The following is a 24,424-nucleotide window of genomic DNA, read 5'->3' on the forward strand; positions in this document are numbered from 1 at the left end:
TCATGCTAATCACCCTAATTCCCCATTTAAGATTTTGCACTTTATTTTCTGCCATTTACTTTCCCGCCATTTAATTTTATGCAATTCACCATCCACTTTCTGCTTAGCTCAACTAGAGCATTCTTCCATTAAAATTGCTTGACTAATCAATCCCTGTGGGATTCGACCTCACTCTATTGTAAGTTTTTACTTGATGATAATTCGGTATACTTGTCGAGGGAGATTTGTTGAGAGACAAATTTCATGCATCAAACTTTGATGGGCCAACGTTGGTTCCAACATTGGCCTTTCCTTTTCTTCTTCCTTGCGCTTCCTCAGCTTCTTTTTGTGCCTATCATCAACCAAACAAACTCATCAAAGCTTTGGCACAATTATAAGATATTGCATCATTCATAACATCAACTAAATCTTGCAGAAATCTTATAAAAATGCATAAAATTTACATTGTTTGATTCAATCAAGACAACTATGAATTTCCCATCCAAATACTTACTTATTTCCTGAGAATGCATGAAAACCAAATAAAAACTAATGAAAAAGGCTTATGAAACTAGCCTAAGATGACTTATGAAACTAGCCAAAGTTGGTCCACCAACATTGCCCATCAACATTGGCACTAAGGGAAAGCAACATTGATGGCAAAGTTGGTCCACCAACGTTGCCTACCAACATTCCAAGGAAGAGCATGAGCAACATTGGTGGCCTAAGATGGCTCACCAACATGCTAAGCCTCAGAAGCAATGTTGGTGGCCAAAGATGCCTCACTAACGTTTCTCACCAACATTTCAAGCTTTACAAGCAACATTGGTGGCCCAAAGTTGGCTCACCAACGTTGCTGACAACATTGCTAGCACTAAAGGGGCCAATATTGGTGTGCTAACGTTACACAAATGTTGCACACCAACGTCTTCGATAAAATCTCTAGTTAGAGCTGGAAAATTTTGATGCGACGCGTATGAGTGAAAATGGAAAATAGCAAGTCTCGCGCACGCATGGGCGACGTACATGCGTGAAATGGCTAAAGAACAGCTTTGACGCGTAAGCATGGGGCGACGCGCACGCGTGACGTGAAGAACATTGGTGCACCAATATTGGTACCAACGCTGGTGGCAATGCCCAAGGTGGCTCATGTACACAAAGTTTGTGCCACTGTTAGTGCACAAACATTGGTCACCAATGCCAACACAACTTCAAATTTAAATGGCACCCATGCAAATGTGAATGTTAGTGAACTAATGCCTATGTTAACATCAAAAAAGTCACTCCTAATTTGCTTCAACTAAGGTCAAAGCCACATCCAAATACTTGAAGATGGATCTAGGAAGTGTATAAATAGGATAAATTTTGAAGTTAGAAAAAGGCTGGGAAGTAGGGGCCCTAATTGGAAAACCCTGAAATCATTTTCTTTGAACTTTTCTTTTTACTTTCATGTAATTTTCTTTTCCTTTTTGTTTTGCTGAGCATGATGAACTAAACCCATATTATAGGGTGAGGAGCTCTATTGTAATTCCAATAATAGAAAAATTCTTCTTCTTCTCATCTGCTTGTTGTAGTTAAGGATATCTTCTATATTTATTGTGATTTGCTCACACCGAAAGGGGGTTTGAATCAATTGAATCTCTATGTGAGCCTCGGAAGGGGAATCATAGAGATTAGAAATTGAAGCTCTAATCCCTCACATCTCTTGACCAAACACTATTTGAAAGGAATTGAGGTGTTAAAAATTTGTATGGCTTATGGATAAGAGAATGTGCTTAAACTCTTCTCATGACAATTCGATCAAGGAATTGGCAAGATTGATTGTGTTTAGAGAGATTAAGTTGCCAATGGAATTGGGACTCAATCAATTACATTCGCCATAGATCTACTTCATATAATTGAGAGTGAAGTTGAGACCCATTTGATTCATGATGGATTATTGATATCTCCAATCCCTAATAAATCTTTTCTCTTTGATATTCTTCATTTTGGTTACTTTTGAATTCACTTTAATTTCCTTGAGTTCAACTGTTTTCCTTAATTTCCTAGTACCCAAATCCCTTTACTTTCTTGCAATTTAAGATTTAGCTTATTTACATTTCTTGCCATTTAAGTTTTTGTCATTGACTTTCTAGCTTTTATTTCTTCAGTACTCTACATTTTATGCCATTTAAGTTTCTGTCCTTTTACTTTCTAGGCATTTACTTCCTTGCAATTTATATTATGTCCATTAAATTTCACTAAACTCTTTTCAATATTTGCTTGACTAGACATTATCACCCAACTAAAATGGCTTGATCCATCAATCCCTGTTGGGATCGACCTCACTCCTGTGAGTTTTACTACTTGATGGCGACCCCGGTATAGCTTGCCGGTAGTTTGTGCGGATACATTTTCTGTCAACCATGGCACAATCAATTTCCTCAGATGCTAGGAGACCCACACTCTACACTAGAAGGGTCAACTCCGACCAAACACTAGATCAAGTCTTTGCGGACATCTGTTTGGAAGGAGCACAGGGGGAGAGGGACGCACAAGGTAAGCCCTACCAACTGTGTAGGCTTAACCTTAAGCCTGTAGCCCGAGGATGGTTGGAGTTTATCTAACACTCCATCATCCCCACTAATACCGATCTAAAGGTTATTATGATCGAGCAATAATGAATCAATGCATTATGCTTGGGAATGAGGTGGAAGTACATGTGAATACCTCAAGAATTGTAAAAGGTGGTTGAAAACACCTCTACCTAAGCGAGGTTAGCATTCCCAAACCTCATCTATCACCTATGCAATTTAGCTGGAATTGGCATAGCTGGAGATACCCTCATAGAGATGGACAAGCCCATCACAAAGAGGAAGATGGAGCATGTGAGAGAGTAGGCACACGGACCACATCAAGAGCTAGCTCAACCACCTGCACCTGAGATCTTGGAAATGCCTCAGGGAAATGCACTTCCCTCCCAGAACTATTGGGATTAATGTGATGCCAGGGCATCTGGCCAGTTTCAACTGACCTTTCTTTACTATAAGGTAGTTCATGCATTTTCTTAGTGAATAAGGCAAGTTTTGGATGAAAATACAACTTACACCTTGATTCAAGCAACTATTATGAATTTCACATGATTGCATGAGGGTTTTGCTAGAATTGCATGATAAATGATGATGCATAATCTCATGATTTGGCTAGAGCTTTGATGCACTATTTTGCTTGATTTCAGAACAAAGGAAGAAAGGAAGAACCACGTAGTACTCATGTTAATCTAGTTAACGTGACCACTAACGTGGAAATGGTAAATAGCTTGCCAACGTTAGAAAGAAAAGTGATCACCAATATTGCCTGCGAAGCCATCATAAGCCCACGTTAATTGCCACGTTAACTAAGTTAACGTGTAGTTAACGTGGAGACAAAAGAAAGCTCCAATGTTAGTGGTAAACGTGAACACTACTAACATTCCAAGATTTGGCAATGAGCCACGTTAAGAGTCACGTTAACTTAGTTAACGTGAACTCTAACGTGGAAGAGAAGAACAATGCCAACGTTAGTGACACTCACCTTTGTCAGTAACATTGGATCAACTAGCATTGCCCACGTTAGTGGTCACGTTAAGACCACTAACGTTAAAGTTAACGTAAAGCTGAGATTGATGAGCCAACGTTAGTGGACACCAACCTTTGTCACTAACGTTGGAAGATGGCATTACTAGCACGTTAGTGGCCACGTTAACTTAGTTAACGTGAGCTCTAACGTGGAGGGTAGGGGAACTTTGAGCGTTAGTGACAAAGGTAAGTGTCACTAACGCTCTCGAAGGTGAGGCATAGCCACATTAAGAGCCACGTTAGTTACACTAATGTGAACTCTAACGTAGGAAGTTAAGGAATGAGTCCACCTTAGTGAGGGTGGCGCCTTTTGAAGGATCAATGGTGCTTTTTGAGCTCCTTTATGTCTCTTCCTTGCCTCTGTTGCTTGATCCCTAGTAATTTTGGTGCTCCTATCTTAGTTGCTCCCAATAGTTGTGTGGAGGAAAATATATCCCCTGAGGTATCTCAGGGATTTTTTGATGAGGAATTCCTCATGCTCTCTTGATGTGCGGTCAAATGCTCTACTACTGAGCTATGGACCCTTGAGAATGAATCTTTCCATCTCCCATGACTCAGAGGTGGAAGCAATTGCCTTCCCTTTCCTCTTTCTTGAGGTTTCTCTGGCTTTAGGTACCATAAATGGCTATGGAAAAACAAAAGAGTATGCTTTTACCACACCAAACTTAGAATATTGCTCGCCCTCGAGCAAAAGAAGAAAGAATAGAAGAAGAAGAAGAAGAAATAAGGGGAAAAGAGAAAGATGTTGTGTTTTGGCCATGTAGGGTGGGTTTTGGGTGGGAAAGATGGATGGATGTGAGTGGTGAAGAGGTGATGGAAGAGAGATTGAGGTGATTGGTGAAGAAGAGAGAAGGTGAGTTGGGGTAGGTAGGGATCCTGTGGTCCACAGATCCTGAGATGATCCTGGGGGTCTACAGATCCTGAGGTGTCAAAGATTTACATCCCTGCACCAATGAGGCGTGTAAAATGCCCGCTGGCATGCAATCCTGGCGTTTAATGCCAGATTGATGCTTATTTCTGGCGTTAAACGCCAGCTTTTGCTTGTTCTGGGCGTTCAACGCCCATCTGCAGCATGTTTTCTGGCGTTGAACGCCAGCTTCCTCAGTGTGCAATCCTGGCATTTAAACGCCAGAGTGCTGCATGTTTCTGCATTCAATGCCAGATCCATGCTCTGTTCTGGCGTTGAACGCCAGCCAGATGCTCCTTACTAGCATTTAAACGGCAGTAAGCCCTTCCTCCAGGGTGTGCTGTTTCTTTGCTGTTTTTGATTTTGTTTTAATTTTTGTATTTGTTTTGTGACTCCACATGATCATAAACCTAAGAAAACATAAAAGAATAATAAAATAAAATAAAATTAGTTAAATAAAAATTTGGTTGCCTCCCAATAAGCGCTTCTTTTGTCTTAGCTGGACTATTACTGAGCTTTAATCCAGTCTCAGTCTTGAGCATTCTGCTCAACATTGCCTTCAAGATATGCTTGACTCTTTGCCCATTAACAATGAACTTTTGTCAGAGTCACTATCATGAAGCTCTGTAAACCATGGTGCTTCCTGAATGGCAAAAAGTTGCTCATCCGAAAAGGTTTTAGAGATCTCAGTAAGAGGGAGGGACGTCCCTTCTACTGGTTCTATTCGGGACAGGTGATCTGCTACTTGGTTCTCTGTCCCTTTCTGTCTCTTATTTCTATATCAAACTATTGCAGAAGCAACACCCATCTTATGAGCCTGGGTTTTGAATCCTGCTTTCTGAGTAGATATTTAAGAGCAGCATGGTCTGTGTACACAATCACTTTTGATCCTACTAAATAGGATCTGAACTTGTCAATGGCATAAACCACTGCAAGCAATTCCTTTTTTGTGGTTGTGTAGTTCTTCTGCGCATCATTTAGAACACGGATGGCATAATAAATGACGTGCAGAAACTTGTCATTTCTCTGTTTCAACACTACACTAATGGCATGATCACTGGCATAACACATTATTTCAAATGGTAATGTCCAGTCTGGTGCAGAGATGACTGGTGCTGTGACCAGCTTAGCTTTCAGAGTCTCAAATGCCTGCAGACACTCCCTATCAAAGATAAATGGCGTGTCAGTAGCTAGTAGATTACTCAGAGGTTTTGCAATTTTTGAAAAATCTTTTATAAACCTCCTATAGAATCCTGCATGCCCCAGAAAGCTTCTAATTGCTTTAACATTAGCAGGTGGTGGTAATTTTTCAATTACCTCTACCTTGGCTTGATCCACCTCTATTCCCTTGTTCGAAATTTTGTGCCCAAAGACAATTTCTTCAGTCACCATAAAATGACATTTCTCCTAGTTTAAAACCAGGTTAGTCTCTTGGCACCTCTTTAGAACAAGTGCTAGATGGTCAAGACAGGAGATGAATGAGTCTCCAAATACTGAAAAGTCATCCATTGAAGACCTCCAGAAATTTTTCCACTATCAGAAAACATAGAGAGCATGCACCTTTGAAAGGTTGCAGGTGCATTGCACAGGCCAAATGGCATCCTTTTGTATGCAAATACTCCAGATGGACATGTGAATGTTATTTTCTCTTGATCCTGGGGATCTACTGCAATCTGGTTGTAACCTGAATAACCATCAAAAAATGCTTAATCTAGATTATCACCTTACTTAATCATTGTCAATCTAAATCACTCCCCGGCAACGGCGCCAAAAACTTAATGAGAGAAAAATGATTCCACACAAACTCACTAGTAAGTGTACCGGGTCGCATCAAGTAGTAATAACTCACAAGAGTGAGGTCAATCCCACAGAGATTGATGGATTGAGCAATTTTAGTTAGGTGATGAATTTAGTTAAGTGAATATTTGATGGTTTGAGTGATTTTGACTGACATAAGCTAAATTGCACGTAATATGAGTGCAGAAGGTAAATTGTGCAGAAAAGTAAAGTGCGGAAGATAAAGTGCAAAAACTTAAAGTGCAAGAAAGTAAAAGAGCTGAAACTTAAATTTCAAGAAAAGTAAATTGTAGAAACTTAATGTCAAGAAATGTAAATTGCTGAATCAAAATGCTGAGAATGTAAATTGCTTGAAGAATAAAAGGAATTGGTGCTGGGATTCATAATTGAACAAGAAAATGCAAGTAAAGTAAATCAGAGAGCTATGAGATGCAAGAATTCAGATCTGGATCTCAGTAGCAATAACAGAAATGGAAAATTGCTTGAGGAGACAAATGGCAAGAAAGCTTAACTCAATTGTGAAATTCTAAAAGAGAAATTGAAGATCGAAGAAGAGCAATGAGATTAGAAAGCAGATCTAGATCTCAATTGCTCCTTCGATCAAATAGAAAAGAAATAGCAGAAGAAATGAAAATGAAAACAGCAAAGGAGATTTAAATTCAATTCTTTGAACTATTGAGAAGAAAAGCAAAAGGTGATTCTCAGAGTTAGAATCAATGGAGCTCTTCAATCTCAATTCAAAACACAAAAACAGAAAGTAGAAGTTGCAGAAGAAAAAGAAAATGAAAAAAATAGAAAGCTAGATCCAATTCCCAAATCCCAAATTCAAAGACAAATGGAAATTAAAAGTGAAAACTAAAAAATATGAGCTAAAAGTCCTTTACAAATGAAATTTACCCCTATTTATACACTTTCTATTTTGGTCTTCGATGCTTGGAGTGGGCCTTTCGGTTTTTGGATTTGAAGAGAGATGGGTCTGGTTAGTCTTGGTTCAATTGAGTTGGAGCATGGGTCAGCTCCTATGGGAGCGCTCTGTTTGGTCTTGTGAACACTACGTTCACTTAGCCTTGTTGAGCCAATTTGGTGTGCCTCCTTACCTAGCGTTCACTTTTTGAATGCTACGTTCAAATTGTGAACACTACATGATGCTGAGTCTTCCTCCCAAGGAAAAAGCACAAAAAATTTGGCAAAAGGAAGCACTACACTCGAATTTTCCAACGCTTCTGGTGGACGAAATTGTGATCTTTAATTAATGGCTCCTTGGCATGTGCCAAGGAGAACTAATTTAACTAACTGATTACTTGCTCAGAGCACAATTCCGTTCAACTAACCAGCAAGTGTACTGGGTCGTCCAAGTAATACCTTACGTGAGTAAGGGTCGAATCCACAGAGATTATTGGTTTGAAGCAATCAATATTTATTTTATTAGTCTTAGTCAGGATATCAATAGGATTATTTGGATTTATTTGTAAAAAGCCAAACTACAAATTTCATAAAATTGTAAGTTAAAATAATAGAGTTACTTGATTTTCAGTACTGGGGAATATGTTGGAGTTTTGGAGATGCTTTGCCCTCTGACTTCAACTCTTCCTTGAAATCCTCTTCTCACATGCAGGTTCCTTCCATGGCAAGCTCTATGTAGGGTGTCACCGTTGTCAATGGCTACTTCCCATCCTCGCAGTGAAAACTATGCACGCACTCTGTCACAGTACGGCTAATCACCGGTTGGTTCCCGCTCCTACTGGAATAGAATCACTCTTTTGCATCTGTCACTAACGCCCAGCAGGTTAAAGTTTGAAGCACGTCACAGTCATTCAATCCCGGAATCCTACTCGGAATACCACAGACAAGGTTTAGACTTTCCGGATTCTCATGAATGCCGCCATCAATCCGGCTTATACCACGAAGATTCTGTTGGGGAATCTAAGAGATATTCATTCAATCTGATGTAGAACGGAGGTGGTTGTCAGGCACACGTTCATGGGTTGAGGAAGGTGATGAGTGTCACAGATCATCACCTTCTCCACAGTTAAGCGCGAATAAACATCTTAGATAAGAACAAGCGTGTTTGAATGGAAAACAAAGGAATTGTATTAAATCATCGAGACGCTGCAGAGCTCCTCACCCCCAACAATGGAGTTTAGAGACTCATGCCGTCACAAAGTATGTAATTCAGATCTGAAAATGTCATGTGGTACAAGATAAGTCTGTAAAAGTTGTTTAAATAGTAAACTAGTACCCTAGGTTTACAGGAAATGAATAAACTAAGATAATTGGTGCAGAAATCCACTTCTGGGGCCCACTTGGTGTGTGCTGGGGCTGAGACTAAAGCTTTTCACGTGTGGAGGCCTTTCTTGGCGTCAAACTTCAGGTTGTGACGTGTTTTGGGCGTCCAACTCCGGATAATGACGTTTTTCTGGCGTTTAACTCCAGACAGCAGCATGAACTTGGCGTTTAACGCCAAGTTACGTCGTCTATCCTCGCTCAAAGTATGGACTATTATATATTGCTGGAAATCCCTGGATGTCTACTTTCCAACGCCGTTGAGAGCGCGTCAATTGGACTCCTGTAGCTCCAGAAAATCCATTTCGAGTGCAGGGAGGTCAGGATCCAACAGCATCAGCAGTCCTTTTTCAGCCTAAGTCAGATTTTTGCTCAGCTCCCTCAATTTCAGTCAGAAAATACCTGAAATCACAGAAAAACACACAAACTCATAGTAAAGTCCAGAAATATGATTTTTGCCTAAAAACTAATATTATTCTACTAAAAACTAACTAAAACATGCTAAAATCTACATGAAATTACCCCCAAAAAGCGTACAAAATATCCGCTCATCACAACACCAAACTTAAACTGTTGCTTGTCCTCAAGCAACTAGATGAATAAAGTAGGTTCTAATAGAGATAAAGAAACAATAATATTCTCGAGTTCTAAATGAGGCTCAGATTCTTATTAGATGAGCGGGGCTTGTAGCTTTTTGTCTCTGAACAGTTTTGGCATCTCCCTGTATCTTTAAATTTTCAGAATGATTGGCATCCTTAGGAACTCGGAATTCAGATAGTATTGTTGATTCTCCTAGTGTAGTATGTTGATTCTTGAACACAGTCATTTTATGAGTCTTGGCTGTGGCCCTAAGCACTTTGTCTTCCAGTATTACCACCAGATACACAAATGCCACAGACACATGACTGGGTGAACCTTTTCAGATTGTGACTCAGCTTTGCTAAAGTCCCCAGTTAGTGGTGTCCAGAGCTCTTAAGCACACTCTTTAGCTTTGGATCACGACTTTAACCACTCAGTCTCAAGCTTTTCACTTGGACCTTCATGACACAAGCACATGGTTAGGGACAGCTTGGTTTAGCCGCTTAGGCCTGGATTTTATTTCCTTGGGCCCTCCTATCCATTGATGCTCAAAGCCTTGGATCCTTTTTACTCTTGGCTAGTGCTCATGGCTTGTGAATATTGTTTTTTTTTTTTTTTTTTTTTTTTTTTTTTTTTTTTTGAACTGCTTTTTCTTGCTTCAAGAATCAATTTCATGATTTTTCAGATCATCAACAATATTTTTCGTGTTCCTCATCCTTTCAGGAGCCAATATTCATCAAATTCAAAGTACATATTATGCACTGTTCAAGCATTCATTCAGAGAACAAAAAGTATTGCCACCACATATAATTAATTATAAATTTTATTATTAAGAACTCGAAAAATATAAATTACTTCTTTATTCTAAAAGAATCTACTACTTTATTCATGCCTAATGATGATGAGAAAAATAAATTATAGCTTAATTGGAAATAAAATCAAAATAGACATCCTAATTACTGCTAAATATCTTCTAAGGTCAATTTCTAAAAGGAATAATCTCTACTAAGTTGGAACAGAGAAATTGGAACTCAGCAACCTGTTGTTTTGAGGAGTGGATGCTCCTCTGACTCTTTGGGGTGTGGTTCAAGGATTAATTTTTGGCGCTTCAGTTCCCTTAGATCACGCCCTTGCTCCTCTTGTTCCTTGAGCAGTTTGCAGATCATGCTACCTTGATTATTCTGTTCTTCCTTTATTTGATCCATAGCTTCTTGCAATCTGGAAACAGAAGCCTCAAGTTGTTCCCAATATTCATATTGGGGCAGTTCTGGGAGGGCTTCTTGTGCTCTCCTTCTGACAGGATCCTCTTGTTGCTGTTGCCTGACCATTGATATTCCAGTAATGGGCTTTTCAATTGGGATATATTCAGTTATTCCCATCTTTACTCCAGCCTCTTTGCAAAGCATAGAAACTAGGCTTGGATAAGCCAATTTGGCGTCCTTAGAATTCCTGTTTGCTATTTTATATAGCTCACAGGAGATCAGCTGATGGACTTCCACTTCTTTTCCCAACATGATGCAGTGAATCATGACAGCTCTTTTGATGGTAACTTCAGAATGGTTGCTGGTGGGCAAGATGGAACGACAAATAAAGTCCAGCCAGCCTCTGGCTACTGGTTTTAGATCTTCTCTTTTGAGTTGGACTGGGATGCCAGTTGTACTGGTAGTCCATTTGGCTCCAGGGATGCATATGTCCTCCAGAACCTTATCCAGCCCTTTATTGACCCTTATCATTCTCCTATTAAAGGAGTCTGGGTCATCTTTCAGTTGAGGGATCTTGAATACCTCCCTGATCCTGTCAGAATGGGTATGAATGATTTTTCCTCTGACCACTATCTTATGGTCAAAGATAGCAGCTCCAATGATTCTTTGCCTTTCTGTCTGCCATAGATTAGCATAGAATTCTTGAACCATATTCTTCCCCACTTTCGTTTCAGGATTGGCCAGAATTTCCCAATTCCTGTTCCGAATTTGCTCTTGGATTTCCGGATATTCATCTTCTTTCAGATCAAATCTGACTTCCGGGATCACTGATCTGTGACTCATTATCTTGTAGTAATGGTCTGAATGTTCTTTAGTTAAGAACTTCCCTTGGTTCCAAAGTGGCTTTGGAACGCTTTCTTTCTTTCCTCTTGGGGTGGTTTGTTTCCCTTTAGGGGCCATGATCAAGAGACACAATAGTTTTTGTGATCACGGGAAAACACACCAAACTTAGAGCTTTGCTTGTCCTCAAGCAAAAGAGAGGAAAGAAGAGGGATAGGAGGAGAGCAATGTGGAATGGTGATGATGAGGAGGGCGCCGAACACAAGATATAGGGAGGGGGTGGGTAATTTTCGAAAAAAAATAAGAAAGAGATAAGATAAAAGATATAATTTTAAAAGATATGATCAGAAAAAGATATAATTTTAAAAAGGAAAAGATATAAATCAAAATTTAAAAGATATAATTGAATTTTTAATTTTGAAAAGGATTTTTTTAAAAGGAGTTAAAGATGTGTTGGAAACAAATTTGAAAAGCTGATGGCTTAAATTGGAAAGCCATTTGTTCTTTTGGGTTAAGATAAATCTAAAAAATTTGCAATCATTGGATTTTAGAAATTAGGATAAAAACTTTTGGAATTGAAAGTGATAATTTAAAATATGTTTATGCAAGAAATCATGAATTGAAACATAAAAATTTTGAAAAAATGCAAAGAAAAATGAAATTGTACCTCCTCCCACCATCCTGGCGTTAAACGCCCACATGGTGCATGGTTTGGGCGTTTAACGCCCAGATGTTGCTTCTCCTGGGCGTTCAACGCCCATGTGATGCTTCTTCTGGCGTTTAACGCCAGGAGGTCCTTCTTTACTGGGCGTTTTTCTAAACGCCCAGAATGCTAGCAGATTGGCGTTAAACGCCCAGAAGGTGCATCTTTCTGGCGTTTAACGCCCAGAAGATGCTTCTTCTTGGCGTTTAACGCCCAAAGGCTACCCTTACTGGCGTTAAACGCCCAGTGGGTGCTTCTTTTGGGCGTTTAACGCCCAAAGTATTTCTTACTGGCTTTTTCATGCCAGTGAGCTTCCAAATTTCTCTGTAACTCTTGGGACTTCAATCAATTACTAATTCACCTTTGAAGATACTTGGACTCAAACCTGTAAAGAAAAGAAAATTTATTTAATCAGTAGATAAACTTTGTAAATGGCTGGGTTGCCTCCCAGCAAGCGCTTCTTTAATGTCATTAGCTGGACTGACACTGATATTCAATGTAATCTCAGTCTTGAGCATTCTTGCTCGAAATTATCTTCAAGATAGTGTTTAACTCTTTGTCCATTGACAATGAACTTTTTGTTAGAGTCACTATCCTGAAGTTCTATGTATCCATATGGTGATACACTTGTGATTACATATGGACCTTTCCACCGGGATTTTAATTTCCCAGGGAATAATTTGAGCCTTGAATTAAATAGCAGAACTTTCTATCCTGGCTCAAAGACTCTGGATGACAATTTCTTATCATGCCATCTTTTTGCTTTCTCTTTGTAAATTTTTGCATTTTCGAAAGCATTGAGTCTAAATTCCTCTAGCTCATTTAACTGGAGTAGTCGTTTTTCTCTAGCTAACTTGGCATCAAGGTTCAGGAATCTGGTTGCCCAATAGGCTTTGTGTTCCAGTTCCACTGGCAAGTGACATGCCTTTCCATACACAAGCTGGTATGGAGAGGTCCCTATAGGGGTCTTGAATGCTGTTCTATATGCCCACAGAGCATCATCCAAGCTTCTTGCCCAATCCTTTCTACGGTTAATTACAGTCCGTTCCAGGATTCTTTTAAGTTCTCTATTTGAGACTTCAGCTTGCCCATTAGTTTGTGGGTGATATGGAGTAGCCACCCTGTGGTTGACTCCATAACGTACTAGAGCAGAGTAGAGCTGCTTATTACAGAAATGAGTACCCCCATCACTGATTAACACTCTAGGGATACCAAATCTGCTGAAGATATGTTTCTGGAGGAATTTTAACACTGTTTTAGTGTCATTAGTGGGTGTTGCTATAGCTTCCACCCATTTGGATACATAATCCACTGCCACCAGAATATAGGTGTTTGAGTATGATGGTGGGAAAGGTCCCATGAAGTCAATGCCCCATACATCAAACAACTCAATTTCCAAGATTCCTTGTTGAGGCATAGCATAACTGTGAGGCAGGTTGCCTGATCTCTGGCAACTATCACAGTTAAGTACAAATGCTCGGAATCTTTATAGAGAGTAGGCCAGTAGAAGCCACTCTGGAGGACTCTTGTGGCTGTTCGTTCACTTCCAAAATGTCCTCCATACTGTGATCCATGGCAATGCCAGAGGATCTTCTGTGCTTCTTCTTTAGGCACACATCTACGGATTACTCCGTCTGCACATCTCTTAAAGAGATATGGTTCATCCCAAAGATAGTACTTTGCATCTGTGATTAATTTCTTTGATTGCACCTTACTGTACTCTTTGGGTATGAATCTTACTGCTTTGTAGTTTGCAATGTCTGCAAACCATGGCACTTCCTGGACGGCTAGTAATTGCTCATCCGGAAAGGTTTCAGAAATTTCAGTGAGAGGGGGGATGCCCCTTCCACTGGTTCTATTCGGGACAGGTGATCTGCTACTTGATTTTCTGTCCCTTTTCTGTCTCTTATTTCTATATCAAACTCTTGCAGAAGCAACACCCATCTAATGAGTCTGGGTTTTGAATCCTGCTTTGTGAGTAGATATTTAAGAGCAGCATGATCAGTGTACACAATCACTTTTGATCCTACTAAGTAGGATCTGAACTTGTCAATGGCGTAAACCACTGCAAGTAGCTCTTTTTCTGTGGTTGTGTAATTCTTCTGTGCATCATTTAGCACACGGCTGGCATAGTAAATGACATGCAGAAGCTTGTCATGCCTTTGTCCCAACACTGCACCAATGGCATGGTCACTGGCATCACACATCAGTTCAAATGGTAATGTCCAGTCTGGTGCAGAGATGATTGGTGCTGTAACCAATTTAGCCTTTAGAGTCTCAAATGCCTGCAGACACTCTTCATCAAAGATGAATGGCGTGTCTGCAGCTAGCAGGTTGCTCAGAGGTTTGGCGATTTTTGAAAAATCCTTTATAAACCTCCTATAGAACCCTGCATGTCCCAGAAAGCTTCTGATTGCCTTAACATTAGCGGGTGGTGGTAATTTTTCAATTACTTCTACCTTAGCTTGGTCCACCTCTATCCCCTTGTTCGAAATTTTGTGCCCAAGGACAATTCCTTCAGTCACCATAAAGTGACATTTTTCCCAGTTTAAAACCAGGTTAGTCTCTTGGCATCTTTTCAGAACAAGTGCTAAATGGTTAAGGCAGGAGCTGAATGAGTCTCCAAATACTGAAAAGTCATCCATGAAGACTTCCAGAAATTTTTCCACCATATAGAGAAAATTGAGAGCATGCACCTCTGAAAGGTTGCAGGTGCATTGCACAGGCCAAATGGCATCCTTCTGTATGCAAATACTCCAGATGGACATGTGAAGGCCGTTTTCTCCTGATCCTGGGGATCTACTGCAATTTGATTGTAACCTGAATATCCATCCAGGAAGCAGTAGTATTCATGACCTGCTAGTCTTTCTAGCATCTGGTCTATGAATGGTAAAGGAAAATGATCCTTTCTGGTGGCTGTGTTGAGTCTTCTGTAATCAATGCACATGCGCCACCCTATAACTGTTCTTGTAGGAACCAGTTCATTTTTTTCATTATGAACCACTGTCATGCCACCCTTCTTAGGGACAACTTGGACAGGGCTCACCCAGGGGCTGTCAGAAATAGGATAAATGATCCCAGCCTCTAGTAATTTAGTGACCTCTTTTTGCACCACTTCTTTCATAGCTGGGTTCAGCCGCCTTTGTGGTTGAACCACTGGCTTGGCGTCATCTTCCAACAAGATTTTGTGCATGCATCTGGCTGGGCTAATGCCCTTAAGATCACTAATGGACCACCCAAGAGCTGTCTTGTGTGTCCTTAGCACTTGAATTAGTGCTTCCTCTTCCTGTGGCTCTAAGGTAGAGCTTATAATTACAGGAAAGGTTTCACCTTCTCCCAGAAATGCATATTTCAGGGATGGTGGTAATGGTTTGAGCTCGGGTTTTGGAGGTTTCTCCTCTTCTTGAGGGATTTTCAGAGGTTCTATTATCTTCTCTGATTCCTCCAAATCAGGCTGAACATCTTTAAAGATGTCCTCCAGCTCTGATTCGAGACTCTCAGCCATGTTGACCTCTCTTACCAGAGAATCAATGAGATCAACACTCATGCAGTCATTTGGGGTGTCTGGATGTTGCATGGCTTTAACAACATTCAACTTGAACTCTTCCTCATTGACTCTCAAGGTTACTTCCCCTTTTTGGACATCAATGAGGGTTCGGCCAGTTGCTAGGAAAGGTCTTCCTAGAATGAGAGTTGCACTCTTGTGCTCCTCCATTTCCAGCACCACAAAGTCAGTAGGAAAGGCAAATGGCCCAACCTTGACAATCATATCTTCAATCACGCCTGATGGGTATTTAATGGAGCCATCAGCAAGTTGAAGACATATCCTGGTTGGTTTGATTTCTTCAGTCAAACCAAGCTTTCTGATAGTAGATGCAGGTATTAGGTTGATACTTGCCCCAAGATCGCATAAAGCTTGCTTGGTACAAATACCTTCTAATGTGCATGGTATCATAAAGCTCCCAGGATCTTTAAGCTTCTCAGGTAAGCTTTTCAGAATGACTGCACTGCATTCTTCAGTGAGGTAAACTTTTTCAGTTTCCCTCCAATCCTTCTTATGACTTAAGATCTCTTTCATGAACTTAGCATAAGAGGGTATTTGCTCAAGTGCTTCTGCAAACGGAATCTTTATTTCAAAGTCCTGAGATAGTCTGCAAAGCGGGCAAATTGCTTATCCTGTTCCGCTTGGCGGAGTTTTTGAGGATAAGGCATTTTGGCTTTGTATTCCTCAACCTTAGTTGCTGCAGTTTTATTATCTACAGAAGTGGGTTGGGAAGCCTTTTTAGAAAGGTCAGCACTTGTATGTGACTGATTCCCTACTGGCATTTGAATGCTAGTGGTGGGAGCTGGAGTGGCGTCAAACGCTACTTCCTTGTTTGTTACTGGCGTTTGAACGCCAGAACCATGCTCCTTTTGGGCGTTCAACGCCAGATCCATGCTTGTTTCTGGCGTTGAACGCCAGGAATAAGCATGGTTTGGGCGTTCAGCGCCAGTTTTATCCCTTTCTGGGCTCTGCTTGTCCTCAGAGGGATTTTTAGTAGCCATTTGTTCATCTCCTGTCTTCTTGCTACTTTGAAGTGAGGTATTTAATGTTTTCCCACTTCTTAATTGAACTGCTTGACATTCTTCTGTTATTTGTCTTGACAGTTGCTTTTCTGTTTGCTTTAATTGTACTTCCATGTTCCTGTTAGCCATTCTTGTTTCCTGTAATATTTCCTTGAATTCGGCTAGCTGCTGAGTTAGAAAATCTAATTGCTGATTGAATTTATTAGCCTGATCCACCGGACTGAGTTCTGCAGTTACTGTTTTAGCTTCTTCTTTCACGGAAGATTCACTGTTCAGATACAGATGCTGATTTCTGGCAACTGTATCAATAACAAAAATTGTGATCACTTGTATGTATTTATAAAGATGTATACTCTGAGGCATTGTTTATTTTCTTCACAATCTCGTTCAACTAACCAGCAAGTGTACTGGGTCGTCCAAGTAATAACCTTACGTGAGTAAGGGTCGAATCCACAGAGATTGTTGGTATGAAGCAAGCTATGGTCACCTTGCAAATCTCAGTCAGGCAGAAAAAAGAGGAATTGTAATTATAATAATTAAAAAGGAATAATAAAAGGGATAGAACACTTATGCAGATTCATTGGTGGGAATTTCAGATAAGCGGATGGAGATGCTGTAGAGCTCTTGGACGCCTGCTCTCCTACTCCTTCTACTCAATCCTTCTTACTCCTTTCCATGGCAAGCTTTGTATAGGGGTTCACCATCAACTGTGGCTACTTTCATTCCTCACGGGGAAATAACCTGTGCGGCTGTCACTCGCACAGCTAACCAGTCTGGAGGCATCACCCATGGCTGATGGCTACATCCCATCCTCGCAGTGAAAACTATGCTAACGCACTCTGTCACAGTACGGCTAATCACCGGTTGGTTCCCGCTCCTACTGGAATAGAATCCCTCTTTTGCGTCTGTCACCAACGCCCAGCAGGTTAAAGTTTGAAGCACGTCACGGTCATTCATGATCGGAATCCTACTCGGAACACCACAGACAAGGTTGGACTTTCCGGACTCCCAGGATCCTACTCGGAACACCACAGACAAGGTTGGACTTTCCGGATCCAGATGAATGCCGCCAACTATCTAACTTATACCACGAAGATTCTGTTGGGGAATCTAAGAGATACGCATTCAAGCTCTGTTGCATGTAGAACGAATGGTTGTCAATCACGCGCGTTCATAAGTGAGAATGATAATGAGGGTAATCTGACTCATCACATTCATCATGTTCTTGGGTACGAATGAATATCTTGGAATAAGAATAAGAGAGAATTGAATAAAAGAAGATAAATTTCATAATACTTGAGGTACAGCAGAGCTCCACACCCTTAATCTATGGTGTGCAGAAACTCCACCGTTGAAAATACATAAGCAAAGGTTCAGGCATGGCCGAATGGCCAGCCCTCTCCTGATCAAGTGACCGAATAATGAAAGACAAATGGTCAAAGATGTCTAATACAATAGATAAATGTCCTATATATACTAGACTAGCTTCTAGGGTTTACATGAGTAAGTAATTGATGCATAAATCCACTTCCGGGGCCCACTTGGTGTGTGCTTGGGCTGAGCTTGATGAATTCACGTGCTAAGGCATATCTTGGCGTTGAACTCTGAGTTATGACGTGTTTTGGGCGTTCAACTCCGGATCATGACGTTTTTCTGGCGTTTTACTCCAGACAGCAGCGTGTACTTGGCGTTCAACGCCAAGTTACGTCGTCATTCTTCGAATAAAGTATGGACTATTATATATTGCTGGAAAGCTCTGGATGTCTACTTTCCAACGCCGTTGAGAGCGCGCCAATTGGAGTTCTGTAGCTCCAGAAAATCCATTTCGAGTGCAGGGAGGTCAGATTCCAACAGCATCAGCAGTCCTTTTGTCAGCCTTCTTCAGAGTTTTGCTCAAATCCCTCAATTTCAGTCAGAATTTACCTGAAATCACAGAAAAACACACAAATCATAGTAAAGTCCAGAAATGTGAATTTAACATAAAAACTAATGAAAACATCCCTAAAAGTAGCTCAAACTTACTAAAAACTATATGAAAACAATGCCAAAAAGCGTATAAATTATCCGCTCATCACAACACCAAACTTAAATTGTTGCTTGTCCCCAAGCAACTGAAAATCAAATAGGATAAAAAGAAGAGAATATACTATAAAGTCCAAAATATCAATGAATATTAATTTAATTAGATGAGCGGGACTTGTAGCTTTTTGCTTCTGAACAGTTTTGGCATCTCACTTTTTCCTTTGAAGTTTAGAGTGATTGGCTTCTCTAGGAACTTAGAATTTCAGATAGTGTTATTGACTTTCCTAGTTAGGCATGTTGATTCTTGAACACAGCTACTTTATGAGTCTTGGCTGTGGCCCTAAGCACTTTGTCTTCCAGTATTACCACCGGATACACAAATGCCACAGACACATAACTGGGTGAACCTTTTCAGATTGTGACTCAGCTTTGCTAAAGTCCCCAGTTAGTGGTGTCCAGAGCTCTTAAGCACACTCTTTTGCTTTGGATCACGACTTTAACCATTCAGTCTCAAGCTTTTCACTTGGACCTTCATGACACAAGCACATGGTTAGGGACAGCTTGATTTAGCCGCTTAGGCCTGGATTTTATTTCCTTGGGCCCTCCTATCCATTGATGCTCAAAGCCTTGGATCCTTGCTACCCTTGCCTTTTGGTTTTAAGGGCTATTGGCTTTTTCTGCTTGCTTTTTCTTTCTATTTTATATATTTTTTTTTTCGCCATTTTTTTTTCTTTTTTTTTCACTGCTTTTTCTTGCTTCAAGAATCAATTCATGAATTTTTCAGTTCATCAATAACATTTCTCTTTGTTCATCATTCTTTCAAGAGCCAACAATTTTAACACTCATAAACAACAAGATCAAAAATATGCACTGTTCAAGCATTCATTCAGAAAACAAAAATTATTGCCACCACATCAATATAATTAAATTAAATTCACTAATAATTTCGAAAATTATGTACTTCTTGTTCTTTTGAATTAAAACATTTTTCTTTTAAGAGAGGTGAAAGACTAATGGATTTTATTCATAGCTTTAAGGCATGGTTTACACACTAATGATCAGAAGTAGAAACACAAAAACATAGATAAACATAACACTTAAAAACCGAAAACAGAAAGAAAATAAAGAACAAGGAATGAATCCACCTCTTAGTGGCGTCTTCTTCTTGAAGGACCAATGATGTTCTTTAACTCTTCTATGTCCCTTCCTTGCCTTTGTTGCTCCTCTCTCATAGCTCTTTGATCTTCTCTTATTTCTTGGAGAGTGAGGGCGTGTTCATGGTGTTCCACCCTTAGTTGTTCCACGTTTTGGCTCAAGTCTTCTAAGGAGGTACTGAGTTGCTCCCAATAGTTGTTGGGAGGAAAGTGCATTCCATGAGGCATTTGTTGATGAACTTCCTCATGTTCTCCTTGGGGGCCGTGAGGGACTTCCCTTGTTTGCTCCATCCTTTTCTTGGTGATGGGCTTGTCTTCTTCAATGGAGACATCTCCATCTATGATAACTCCAGCTGAATAACATAGATGGCATATGAGGTGGGGGAAGGCTAGCCGTGCCATGTATGAAGGCTTGTCAGCTATTTTGTAGAGTTCATTGGCTATGACTTCATGAACCTCTACTTCCTCTCCAATCATGATGCTATGAATCATGATTGCCCGATCCACAGTAACTTCAGATCGGTTGCTTGTAGGGATGATGGATCTTTGGATGAACTCCAGCCATCCTCTAGCTACAGGCTTGAGGTCCAGTCTTCTTAGTTGGACTGGTTTGCCTTTGGAGTCTACTCTCCATTGGGCGCCTTCCACACAAATGTCCATTAGGACTTGGTCCAACCTTTGATTGAAGTTGACCCTCCTTGTGTAGGGGCGTTCATCACCTTGCATCATGGGTAGATGAAACGCCAACCTCACATTTTCCGGACTGAAATCTAAGTATTTCCCCCGAACCATTGTGAGATAGTTCTTTGGATTCGGGTTCATACTTTGATCATGGTTCCTAGTGATCCATGCATTAGCATAGAACTCTTGAACCATCAATAATCCGACTTGTTGCATGGGGTTGGTTATGACTTCCCACCCTCTTCTTTGGATCTCATGTCGGATTTCCGGATACTCATTCTTTTTGAGTTTGAAGGGGACCTCAAGGATCACCCTCTTCTTTGCCACAACATCATAGAAGTGGTCTTGGTGGCTCTTGGAGACGAATCTCTCCTTTTCCCATGATTCGGAAGTGGAAGCTTTTGCCTTCCCTTTTCCTTTTCTTGAGGAAACTCCGGTCTTGGGTGCCATTGATGGTGAATGAAAAATAAAAAGCTAGGCTTTTTACCACACCAAACTTAAAATTTGCTCGTCCTCGAGCAAAAAGAAAAGAAGAGTAGAAGAAGAAGAAGAAGAAAATGTGATAGAGAGGGAGAAGGGGGTTCGGTTATGTATAGAAGAAGGGGTTATGTTGTGTGAAAATGAAGAAGAAAGGGAGGTATTTATAGGGAGGGGGGAGGGTTAGGTTTCGGCCATTTTGGGTGGGAATGGGTGGGAAATTGAATTTGAATGTAGTGGGGGTAGGTGGGGTTTATGGGGAAGAGGAGGTTGATGTGAGTGGTGCATGGGGTAATTGGGAAGAGAAATTGATGTGATTGGTGAAGGTTTTTGGAAGGGTGACATTGAGAATGAGATTTGGATTAGGAGAGTGTGAATAGGATTAAAAGAAAAGGTAGGTGGGGATCCTGTGGGGTCCACAGATCCTGAGGTGGGATCCTGTGGGGTCCACAGGTCCTGAGGTGAAAAGAAATACCATTCCTTCACCCTATAGGCGTGTAAATTGCCTTCATGCACCATTCTGGCGTTCAAACCCCATTGGTGCATGTTCTGGGCGTTAAACGCCCATGTGATGCTTGATTCTGGCGTTGAACGCCATTTCAAGCTTGTTTCTGGCGTTCAGCGCCAGATTGTCCTCTGCGTGCGCATCCTGGCGTTAAACGCCAGGATGTAGCTTGTTTTGGGCGTTCAGCGCCAGGAAGATGCTCTGTTCTGGCGTTGAACGCCCGCCAGATGCATCTTCTGGGCGTTGAACGCCGGCCCGCGCGTCCTCCAGGGTGAAAAATTTTTTTCTTCTGTTTTTGACTCTGTTTTTAATTTTTTTGATTTTTTCGTGACTCCTCATGATCATGTACCTAATTAAACATAAAAATAACAAAGAAACAAAATAAAATAAAATTAGATAAATAAAATTGGGTTGCCTCCCAACAAGCGCTTCTTTAATGTCAATAGCTTGACAGTGGCTCTCATGGAGCCACAGAGCAATCAAGTCAATGTTGTCTAGTCCCAACACCAAACTTAGAGTTTGGATATGGGGTTTGAACACCAAACTTAGAGTTTGGTTGTGGCTTCACAACACCAAACTTAGAGTTTGACTGTGTGGGCTCTTCTTGACCTTGAACTGAGAGAAGCTCTTCATGCTTACTCTCTTTTGTCACAGAGGGATTGCCATGTGCTTGAAACACAAGGTATTCTCCATTTAATTGAAGGACTAACTCTCCTCTGTTGACATCTATCACAGCTTCTGCTGTGGCTAGGAAAGGTCTTCCTAGGATGATGCATTCATCATCTTCCTTCCTAGTATCTAGGATTAGGAAATCAGCAGGGATGTAAAAGTCTTCAACTTTTACTAGCACGTCCTCTACTATCCCATGAGCTTCTCTCATGGATTTATCTGCCAATTGTAATGAGAACAAGGCAGGTTGTACCTCAATGATTCTTAGCTTCTCCATTACAGAGAGTGGCATAAGGTTTATCCCTGACCCAAGATCACATAGAGTTTTCTCAAAGCTCATGGTGCCAATGGTGCAAGGTATTAAGAACTTGCCAGGATCTTGTTTCTTTTGAGGTAGAGTTTCCTGAATCCAAGTTTCTAATTCATTAATGAGCAAGGGAGGTTTACTTTCCAAAGTCTCATTACCAAACAGCTTGGCATTCAGTTTCATGATAGCTCCTAGATATTGAGCAACTTGCTCACTAGTCACATCTTCATCCTCTTCAGAGGATGAAAATTGTCAGAGCTCATGAATGGCAGAAGGAGATTGAATGGAATCTCTATGGTCTCTGCATGAGCCTCAGATTCCTCAGGATCCTTATTAGGAAGCTCCTTCTTGCTTGGAGGACGTCCCAGGAGTTCTTTCTCACTAGGATTTTCGTCCTCCTCCTCCTTTGTGCTTTCGGCCATGTTGACTAAGTCAATGGCTTTGCACTCTCCTTTTGGATTCTCTTCTGTATTACTTGGGAGAATACTGGGAGGAGTTTCAATAACTTTCTTACTCAGCTGGCCTACTTGTGCCTCCAAATTTCTAATGGAGGATCTTGTTTCATTCATGAAACTGAAGGTGGCCTTTGACAGATCAGAGACTATATTAGCTAAATTAGAATTATTTTGTTCAGAGTTCTCTGTCTGTTGCTGAGAAGATGATGGATATGGCTTACTATTATTCAGCCTATTGCGTCCACCATTGTTAAAACCTTGTTGAGGTTTTTGTTGATCCTTCCAGGAGAAATTTGGATGATTTCTCCATGATGAGTTATAGGTGTTTCCATAAGGTTCACCCAAATAATCAACCTCTGCCAAGGCAGGGTTCTCAGGATCATAAGCTTCTTCAGAAGCTGCCTCTCTAGTAATGTTGGATGCATGTTGCAATCCATTCAGATTTTGAGAGATTATGTTGACCTGTTGAGTCAACATTTTGTTCTGAGCCAGTATGGCATTCAGAGCATCAATTTCAAGAACTCCCTTCTTCTGAGGTACCCCATTATTCACGGAATTCCTCTCAGAGGTATACATGAACTGGTTGTTTGCAACCATGTCAATGAGTTCTTGAGCCTCTTCAGGCGTTTTCTTTAGGTGAATAGATCCACCTGCAGAATGATCCAGTGACATTTTCGAAAATTCAGAGAGACCATAATAGAATATATCTAATAGGGTCCATTCTGAAAACATGTCAGATGGACATCTTTTGGTCAACTGCTTGTATCTTTCCCAAGCTTCATAGAGGGATTCACCATCTTTTTGTTTGAAGGTTTGAACATCCACTCTCAGCTTGCTCAGCTTTTGGGGGGAAAGAATTTATCCAAGAAGGCAGTGACCAGCTTATCCCAAGAGTCCAGGCTATCCTTAGGTTGTGAATCCAACCATATTCTAGCTCTGTCTCTTACAGCAAAAGGGAAAAGCATGAGTCTGTAGACTTCAGGATTAACTCCATTCGTCTTTACAGTATCACAGACCTGCAAGAACTCAGTTAAGAACTGATAAGGATCTTCAGATGGAAGTCCATAAAACTTGCAGTTTTGTTGCATCAAAGCAACTAGTTGAGGCTTAAGCTCAAAGTTATTGGCTCCAATGGCAGGAATGGAGATGCTTCTTCCATCAAATTTGGATGTTGGCTTTGTGAAGTCACCAAGCATTCTCCTTGCATTATTATTATTATTTTTGGCTGCCATGTCCTTCTCTTGTTCGAAAATTTCTGAAAGGTTGCTTCTGGATTGTTGTAATTTAGCTTCTCTTAATTTTCTCTTCAGAGTCCTTTCAGGTTCTGGATCAGCTTCAACAAGAGTGCCTTTATCCTTGTTCCTGCTCATAAGAAAGAGAAGAAAACAAGAAAAGAAAAAGGAATACTCTATGTCACAGTATAGAGATTCCCTTATGTTAGTAGAAGAAGAAAGAGGTAGAAGAATGAAGAAGGGGATTCAGATTTTTGGATGAGGAGAGGTGAAGAGAAGTGTTAGTAATTAAATAATTAAAATAGAAGAAGAAAAGAAAAGAAGATTTTCGAAAATAATTTTGAAAAAGAGGTTAGTAATTTTCGAAAATTAAAGATAAGATGAGATTAAAATTAAAATTTAAAACAATTAAAAAGAATTTTTGAAAAAGAGGGGGAGAATTTTCGAAAATTTAGAGAGGGAAAAGTAGT

The 24,424-nt window shown here is 40.5% G+C and overlaps 1 non-coding gene across 1 annotated transcript; it reads left to right on the top strand.

Moving 5' to 3' along the window:
• The first annotated feature begins 23,452 nt into the window (after window positions 1-23,452).
• LOC112805031 (small nucleolar RNA R71) lies at window positions 23,453-23,556 on the top strand. Its single transcript, XR_003203644.1, has one exon. It is a non-coding gene; the product is annotated as a small nucleolar RNA R71 (small nucleolar RNA).
• Window positions 23,557-24,424: the final 868 nt, after the last annotated feature.

This window comes from Arachis hypogaea, chromosome 5 (assembly GCF_003086295.3).
Source record: "Arachis hypogaea cultivar Tifrunner chromosome 5, arahy.Tifrunner.gnm2.J5K5, whole genome shotgun sequence".
In the NCBI taxonomy this organism is placed as follows: Eukaryota; Viridiplantae; Streptophyta; class Magnoliopsida; order Fabales; family Fabaceae; genus Arachis; species Arachis hypogaea.